Source organism: Leptonychotes weddellii, chromosome 10 (genome assembly GCF_054177405.1).
Source record: "Leptonychotes weddellii isolate Sample4059 chromosome 10, ASM5417740v2, whole genome shotgun sequence".
In the NCBI taxonomy this organism is placed as follows: domain Eukaryota; kingdom Metazoa; phylum Chordata; class Mammalia; order Carnivora; family Phocidae; genus Leptonychotes; species Leptonychotes weddellii.
Window position 1 is genome coordinate 105,224,099 of NC_138378.1, and position 9,108 is coordinate 105,233,206.

Genomic DNA, 9,108 nt, shown 5'->3' on the forward strand with positions numbered 1-9,108 from the left:
CCCCGCATCGGGCTCCCTGCTCCGCGGGAAGCCTGCTTCTCCCTCTCCCACTCCCCCTGCTTGTGTTCCCTCTCTCGCTGTGTCTCTCTCGGTCAAATAAATAAATAAAATCTTAAAAAAAAAATAAAAAAGAAAATATCTTCCTAGAACCTTGGGCTTTCAGAGTTGGAGGACACCTGCTCATTTTACAAAGGAAGCACGAAACCCAGAGAAATTGCGTTCAGCGGTCAGCATTGCATGGTTGGAAAACAATGGCTCATGTATAGGAACCCTTGATTCTCTGATCCTGGAGCCCTCCGAACTCTCTGCCACGCCCAACTGGTGCAGTCTGGGTGTTTGTTTCTTTCCTGTTAATGCACAGCAGAGAAGTGACAGTGCGTGTTTGCCCTCTGGCCATGGCCACCCACAGAATCTCTTGCACCGCAGATGTTTGGACGTAGAAGCGGGAAAGCTCCAGACCTTTAAGACCCCACAGCCAAGCCAAGACCTCTGATGCATAATGAAAGACTGACTGGGGCTGCTTCTAAAAGAGGGCTTCTTTACTCCTTCTGGGGGTGGTTCTGGCTGACTGGCATATTAAGCATGAAGTAGCCTGTAACTCCCTGTCCTTCCCCTTCCCCTTTGCCCCCGCTTATAGTCCTACCTTGCCTTGCCAGGAATAACCTTTCTCCAGCCTTCTATGTGCTCACCCTCTCTGATCTTTAAGTACTAGCTCCTCCAAGAAGGCTTTTAAAAATCTTCCTGTGTATCAGTTATCTATTACTGCCTAAAAAAACCATCCTGAAACTTTTTACTCAAACTATTTTTTTTTTTAAAGATTTTATTTATTTGACAGAGAGAGGCACAGCGAGAGAGGGAATACAAGCAGGGGGAGTGGGAGAGGGAGAAGCAGGCTGCCTGCTGAGCGGGGAGCCCGATGCGGGGCTCGATCCCAGGACCCTGGGATCATGACCTGAGCCGAAGGCAGACGCTTAACTAACTGAGCCACCCGGGTACCCCACAAACTAACAGTTATTTATAATTTCCCATCATTCTGTGGATTGACTGAGTGGTTTCAATGGTGGTTTCGCCTGAAAACACTCATTCAACAAGGGTGGGAGGGCTGATGGTCAAGATCTCTGGCAGTTGTTGGCTCACGCCCAGGGCACCTCAATTCCCCTTCCTGTGGCCTTTCCTCCACCAGTGGGCCCAATAGGCTTACATGGCAGGTGCGGGCGATGTTCTAAGGTGCACGTGCTTGTCAAGGCTCTGGTCTGGCATTGTCCCATTGGCCAAAGCAAGTCACAAGGACCACACTCAGAGTCTATGGGAGAGGGACACACACATGGTGGGTATACTGGGACGGTTCCTCGAACAAATGGCTCACATCCCTCCCACGTGCAACATCCCCTCATTGCTCCTGGTGCCCTCACGCCTCATCTAATCACACCCCAGGCTCACAGTGCAGGGCCTCCTGATCAGCTCAGGCCCTGGTGCATGCAAGCCTCCTCAGGGGCAGTGCCTCTGTCGTTCCTCTTGGTCCAAGGACTGTGAGTTTAAAAGAAACCATCTCCTCTTCTCCAAACACCCAACACACAATGGTGAGAGGGGGCAGGATGACTTCCGTAAATACTCACATTCAAAGCGGGAGCAGTGGAAGCAGCGGGAGACACACAGCCACTGGGCAATTCTAAAAAGAGCAGGATCTGGGTTGTCCGGGCTCTCTACTTTGGAGGTAAGTGTGCTTCTGCCCTAGGGCCCTGCGAGCTCCCTGGGACTGACTCCTCTGTCCATTGTTCTCTGTGCCTCTTAGCTTTGCCCTCTGGGCTTTTGTTCCACCTTCTGAGATACTCTTCCCGGTCAGGAAGAATTGTGTCCGCTCCTGAGGACCTCTCAGCCTGCTTTCTGCACTTAGAACTCTCCCTGTCCAACGACCCCCCCTGAAAGAGTGTCAGAAAAGAGTCTACTTGGTTAGACAAAAGCCATTCCCGCAATTAATTTAGAGATGGTTCTCCCTTCGTTTTGGGCAGCATGTTGGAGAGCTACGGGGCTATGACCTTATGATTCTTGGAAGCTCCTTTTCTGGAGAGGGCTAATGGCCACCACCTTGTATCTTTCTGAGGTCTTTTTTTTTTTTTTTTAAAGATTTTATTTATTTGACAGAGAGAGACAGTGAGAGAGGGAACACAAGCAGGGGGAGGAGAGGGAGAAGCAGGCTTCCCTCGGAGCAGGGAGCCCAATGAGGGGCTTGATCCCAGGACCCTGGGATCATGACCTGAGCCGAAGGCAGACACTTAACCAACTGAGCCACCCAGGTGCCCCTCTTTCTGAGGTCTTTTTTTTTTTTTTTAAAGATTTTATTTATTTATTTGACAGAGAGCGAGACACAGTGAGAGAGGGAACACAGCAGGGGGAGTGGGAGAGGGAGAAGCAGGCCTCCCGCTGAGCAGGGAGCCCGATGCGGGGCTCGATCCCAGGACCCTGGGACCATGACCTGAGCCAAAGGCAGACGCTTAACGACTGAGCCACCCAGGCGCCCCGTCTTTCTGAGGTCTTAACAAAGAGTCACAGCCCCAAACTTAAATTTGATCTTTACCCTGAAGCCATGTCTTACTTGGAGACTCTTGTGGGTTAGAGAGACCAGAAATACAAAACACTTTATTTTGTTTTGTTTTTTATTTATTATTATTATTGTTATTATTTGAGAGAGAGAGAGCATGCAAGTGCAAGCAGGGGGAGTGGCAGAGGGAGAAGGAAGAGAGTGAATCTCAAGCTGACTCCCCGCTGAGCGGGAACTCTTGATCCAGGACTCGATCTCACAACTCTGAGATCATGACCTGAGCTGAAATCAGGAGTCAGACGCTTAACCGACTGAGCCCCCCAGGCGCCCCTGAACTTCTGGTTTCTTGCTGCCAGTGGCCTTGGTGATCTTCCGCACACTGAAGAGCACGGTCTCGCTTGAGGGCTGGCACTCGCCCATGGTGACAATGTTGTCAATATGGATGTCCCTGAAACTGGGGGGCAGGTGCATGGATATGTTCTTGTGGCGTTTCTCGAAGTAGCTGTACTTTAGGATGTGGTGGAGGTAGTCTTGGCGGGTGAAAATGGTCCTTTGCGTCTTCATCTTGGTCACCACACCAGATGGGATCTGCCTTCAGATGGAGATACTACCAGTAAAAGGGCATTTCTTATCAGTACAGGTGTCCTCAGTGGCCTCCGTGGACATCTCAAAGCCCAGACTGACGTTTCTTTAGTATCACAGAGGCTTCTCAGTGTCTCCAAACAGGCCCCTGTTCTTATTTTGAAAGCTGGTCAGCTGCTTCTGGTAGGCATGCTCACTCTGAATGTCCGCCATCTTCCTGGCCCGCTGAGGAAAGGTCTGTAAGCTTCTTTAAGCAGAAATTTCCAGGTCTGTTTTTTATCCCACCTTTTATTTCATAGCCTAGTACGCAGTAAGTATTCATTAAATAGTAGCTGTTAGTGAGAAAGTCCTAGAAACACAGCGCAGGGCATGGTAGTTTGTGTGGGGTTGGCATGGAGTTCCTCCTTGCTGTTTCTCACCAAACACCCAAGTACTGCACAGATTCTCAGTCTCCTCAGGCCCATGACTTTTTCAGAGTTCTGAAGAGCCATGAAAGAATGCTGACTGGTGGGAATGTGGTTTAAGCTGTTAGTCTACGTATAGCATAGTCTCCTCCTTCATAATCACACTTAACACCTGCATCCCAGCCAGGTGCAGATCCTCTGAGGCCCAACCCAAGCCCAAGGTCTCCCTCTCATCTCTTTTTTTTTTTTAATTTTTATTTATTTATTTGACAGAGAGAGACACAGCGAAAGAGGGAACACAAGCAGTGGGAGTAGGAGAGGGAGAAGCAGACGCCCAGCTGAGCAGGGAGCCCGATGGGGGCTCGATCCCAGGACCCTGGGGTCATGACCTGAGCCGAAGGCAGACGCTTAACGACCGAGCCACCCAGGCGCCCCTCCCTCTCATCTCTTAAGGACACAGCTCTCATCACGTGTTCTGACCATGAGTCCTGGGTTTTGAGGAACTTGAAATCTCGTTGAGGAAGCAGAATGGGCACATACGAAAAAAACCCCAAACTACTTACTAATCAACATGTCAACAAAGGCAAAAATCAGTACACTACCACTGGGCCTGGCAGTGTAGGGGATACAACACCGAAGTGGTCAGGATGCAGTGAGGCTAGTTCTGATACACTGTCTCCTGGAGAAGGCGACGTTTGTGTTGGATCTAGAAACAGGGTATGGACGGATATTGGTGCAGACAATAGAGGGTGATCTAGTATGAGTGTCTGTGAAGGTCTGGGGTCAAATGAATGAGGTAGGAAATTAGCACTCGATGTGTGGCCGAGAGTAAGCAGATCCGGAGGCAGGAAACAAAAAAGGTTGGGAAGGTAAGTGGAGTGACAGATACGCGTTTAAAAGCCTCAGCAAAGCAAACTGTACCCAGCGGGTGTCGTCTGGGTAGCTGAGGTTGCCTCTGTGGGTGCAGTTTGTTTCTGGAATTTTCCTCACCCTCCAGTGGTTTTGCATTCAGGGCCATTAAAGAAGGGAGAAATAGCGGAGGTGGGAGGCTGCTTGGCTCTCCCTGTGTTCCCCGGTTCCAACGGGTAACTTCTTTCTTCTCTGCAATTTGGGCTCTTTGCTCCTGCATCTTTGCAATAAGTGGAAACATCCCAATGACAGAAAAAGGAGGAACTTTTCTGGTCACCCATGGTTCTAACCCATACCTGAAGCACCCTTTTTTTTTTTTTTTTATTCATCATTTGAGAGAGCGAGAATGAGAGAGAGAGAGAACACATGAGAGGGGGGAGGGTCAGAGGGAGAAGCAGACTCCCTGATGAGCAGGGAGCCCGATGCGGGACTCGATCCCAGGACTCCAGGATCATGACCTGAGCCGAAGGCAGTCGCCCAACCGACTAAGCCACCCAGGCGCCCCCTGAAGCACCCTTAATAGGACATGAAATTAAGGCCCAGGGGCCCCTGGTGAGGCCCAGAGAGGCGCTCAGCAGTGGTGGACCCAGGCCCTAGAAGAATTCATGGTGGGGAACGAGAAGAGGCCGCCACGGGCTGAGCTCTGAAATGCTGAGATGAGGAACATAAATGTGCGGAGGCACGGAGCAGGAGAGGTTAACCGCTAGACAAGGAGACCCGAGACCGGTGAGGGCGAGAAAAGACAGCCCAGCTCAGTACAGGTAACGAGGAAGCGCGTTCTTGTTCTGGGGCTCGCTGGGCTCACGCGTCCTTCTTTCTAGTTCTAGAGAGTTCTAGAGAGGGGCCCGGAAGTGGGGCGCAGAAGAGGAATGGGCATGCGTAGCTCTCTTCTCTTTCGTCCCTCCCATGGTCACAGGGACCCAAAAAACGTTCCAATGTCCAAGGCGACATTCTGGCATAGAAAGCAGCTCAGCACACCTGCCCCAGTCACCCACGCGGGAACAGCCGGGGGCGCATTCGGGCCCGTGTGGGCACTGGAGACCTGGTGGAGTTGTCTTCCTCCTTCCGCTGAGCTGGTCCACAGAGGCCTTTTGCCCTCTTCCTACAATCAGAACCTCTTCAGATAATTAACTTTAACAAATGGAGAAGCTCAGTGCTTCTCCATTTTGGCTACACATGGTATCACTTGCAGGCACTTTAAAAAAATTCAGTTCATCTAGCGTGGGCCTGAGACGGAGGGATTTCCTTTTTAATAATTAACTAAGTAATTAATTTTAATTTTAATTCAATTAACATATAAGGTATTATTTGTTTCAGGGGTATAGGTCTGTGATTCATCAGTCTTATATAATACCCAGTGCTCATTACAACACATACAATACCCAGTGCTCATTATAACACAGAGGGATTTTTTTAACGGCATACCAGGTGATTGGTATGCAGCCAGATTGAAAACAGCTGGATTTACTAATCTTGAGCCACTTTAGAAAGTTTAGTCAACATAGAATTTGTTGATCTTTTGAGGTGTCTGAAAATACCACATAAATAATTAGCCTTTGGGGACGTCTGGGTGGCTCAGTTGGTTGAGCATCTGCCTTCGGCTCAGGTCATGATTCTGGGGTCTGGGATTGAGCCCCACATCGGGCGCCTTGCTTGGCAAGGAACCTGCTTCTCCCTCTGCCTGCCGCTCACTCCTGCTTGTGTTCTCTCTCTCTCTCTCTCTGGCAAATAAATAAATAAAATCTTAAAAAAAAATTAGCCTTTGGTATACCAGCAAAACCTAGGAGATACCTTCCCTTGGATTCTGTGGCCTCTGGGTTGCTTTCCTGGGGAATTCTTTTTTTTCTATAGATTTTATTTATTTATGAGAGAGAGGGAGGGAGAGAGCAGGGGGAGGAGTGGAGGGAGAGAGACAAGCAGACTCCATGCTGAGTGTGGAGCCCGATGTGGGGCTCGATCTCAGGACCCTGAGACCATGACCTGAGCTGAAACCAAGAGTCGGATGCCTAACCGACTGAGCCACCCAGGCGCCCCTCCTGGGGGAATTCTCGAGGATCTTTAGTGTATCTTTTAGGCTCTGGCCTCCTGAGCTTTCCACAGTATGGCAGAATGGGAGATCCTCCTGTGACCATGAGCACGCAGAAAATACCCTAGTGGCTCAGTGTAGCTGTCCGTTTGGTCCAGTACAATCTTGAGCTTGACACCCAAGGACAGTTTTGTTGAGGAGCACAACTGCCGTCCATAATGTAAATCTCAGAAAGTTTCATTCGTAAGGTTTTCCACACAATTTGTCACAGACTCTCAGACCTCACAAGACATTACGGAGGGTGAGACTACCCCGTCTCAGTACTGTCTCTCTTTCTGGCAGTCCTGTCCCCATCCAGCCTCCCAGTCGGTCTCCTGGGCCATCTTCATTTCATGTTTGGACAAGACTGAGAACCAATGATTTTTGGACAAGACTGAGAACCAATGATTTAGCCTCTGGGTGTGTGTGGGGGGGAAGGATTTCCACATTGCTACCCACAGTGCAAAATAGCAGTTCCTATTTATCTCTTCCAAATTTGCCTCTTTCAACCACCATCAGCCCCCTCCGACTGCTGGTATAGAAGATTCAGTGACCGCATCTTTCCGACTCTGTACGCCTTTGGCACATCACCTTAAGCCCTGGTCTTCCTCTGAAGGCCAGTGTTTGGTTTTTGTCATCATGTAAAGAACGCTCTTTCTGCTTGTTATTTTAATTACCCTCTATCGAACCCTTTCCCGTCCTGTTATATCCTCTGTAAGTGCCAGAGAATAGAATGACACACAGTATAGTGTCCATTTACTATAATTTGATACAAGGATGGGATTGTGATATTTTGTGTCCAGGATTCTTATTTGCATGTCATCAGGGACTTTTGGTGGGAGGGGTGAAGGGCAGGGCAGTGGATTCATAACTTTAAGAAATGGTTTTCAGGTTCATTAAATTATTTCCCTTGAGCTGCTATTACCTTCTTGTTGCCCACAGATGCTCAGCAGGCACGTGTCTGCCCTCCCACGCAGCTCGCTAACATCCTTCTGCCGCTTTATTTCTACCACTGTAAGCTCACTACCTGGCCAAACTTGGTGTCACAGACGACCTTGGTGACTCCACTGTGTACCTCTTCCTCGGATCATTTATAACCATGGAAATTAAGACTTGGATGTTCAGACTGCAGAATGCAAATGGGACAGGTTCTAATAATAGATTTTGAAAAATATTCTTTCTTGTTTTCAAAAAAGTGCATATTCACTTAAGACTGTTGGAAAATATAAACAACTACAAAGAAAATTAAAAGCACTCCTAATCCTACCTCCCAGAGATAATCTCTGCTAATATTTTGGTTTCCGTTCTTCCAGTCTTTTCTTCAGGAAGCACAACACACATACACACACCCCTATAAAACTCTTTCCCTCTATCTTTTTTAACACAAACACCAAGAAGCAAAACGGTATGAATAATTGGCAATAATTGTCATTTGCCTAAGTCCTCTCCCAGCTTTCCTCCCATGGGGTAACTATTTTCTCAGAGTCTGTGTTTGTTATTCCCTTGCTTTATAAAAGTGATTTTATAAATTGTTTGGGTTTACTTGATTTTAAGCTTTATAAAAATGGTATCATGCTCTAATCATACGTCTCTTGCTTTTCTTCACTCAAAAAACACATTGGTTCACTTATCCATGCTGTGTTGTGTAGATAGAGTTCATTCATTGTGACAGCTATTCAGTATTTCCGTTGTAGAGATGCACATGGTTTGTGTTCATTCGTCTCTTGCTGGTCACGTGGATTGTTCTTAGTATTTTATCATTGTAAACATTGCTTGTACATGTGTCGAGAGTGTCTTTGGGGTGAAATCTTTGGCTATAAAGTATGTTTCCAACTGATCAGCCTCCTGTCCGCCATTTGGAATCGTCAGACTTTAAAACTTTTGCCTTTCTAGTAGGTTTATAATATTGTAGTATTAATTTGCATTTTCCTGAATACTAATGAACTTGAGGATCTTTTCATGCATTTACTTGCCATATGTGTTTACCCTCCTATGAAATGTCTGCTTATATTTTTGAAACTTTTCCGCTAGCGGTTGTTTGTCTCTCACAAATATATATATTTTAAAGATTTTATTTATTTATTTGACAGAGAGAGACACAGTGAGAGAGGGAACACAAGGGGGGAAGTGGGAGAGGGAGAAGCAGGCTTCCCGTGGAGCCGGACCGTGGAATCATGACCCGAGCCGAAGGCAGACACTTAACCAACTGAGCCACCCAGGCGCCTATCTCAGAAATATTTTTAAGCAAAATTTGAATTGTACTCACATATCATTTTTTTTTTTTTAAAGATTTTATTTATTTGACAGAGAGACACAGCGAGAGAGGGAACACAAGCAGAGGGAGTGGGAGAGGGAGAAGCAGGCTTCCCGCTGAGCAGGGAGCCCGATGTGGGGCTCGATCCCAGGACCCTGGGATCATGACCTGAGCCGAAGGCAGACGCTTAACGACTGAGCCACCCAGGTGCCCCTCACATATCATTTAATACTCTTCTATGACATAAAACATTCTTTTAGGGGCGCCTGGGTGGCTCAGTTGTTAGGCGTCTGCTCGATCCCAGGGTGCTGGGATCGAGCCCCGCGTCGGGCTCCCTGCTCCGCGGGAAGCCTGC

The 9,108-nt window shown here is 48.0% G+C and overlaps 1 pseudogene; it reads right to left on the reverse strand.

Annotated features, from left to right (window-relative positions):
• Positions 1-2,314: 2,314 nt before the first annotated feature.
• On the reverse strand, positions 2,315-4,857 carry LOC145715974 (small ribosomal subunit protein uS17 pseudogene; annotated as a pseudogene).
• Between the last annotated feature and the right edge of the window lie 4,251 nt (positions 4,858-9,108).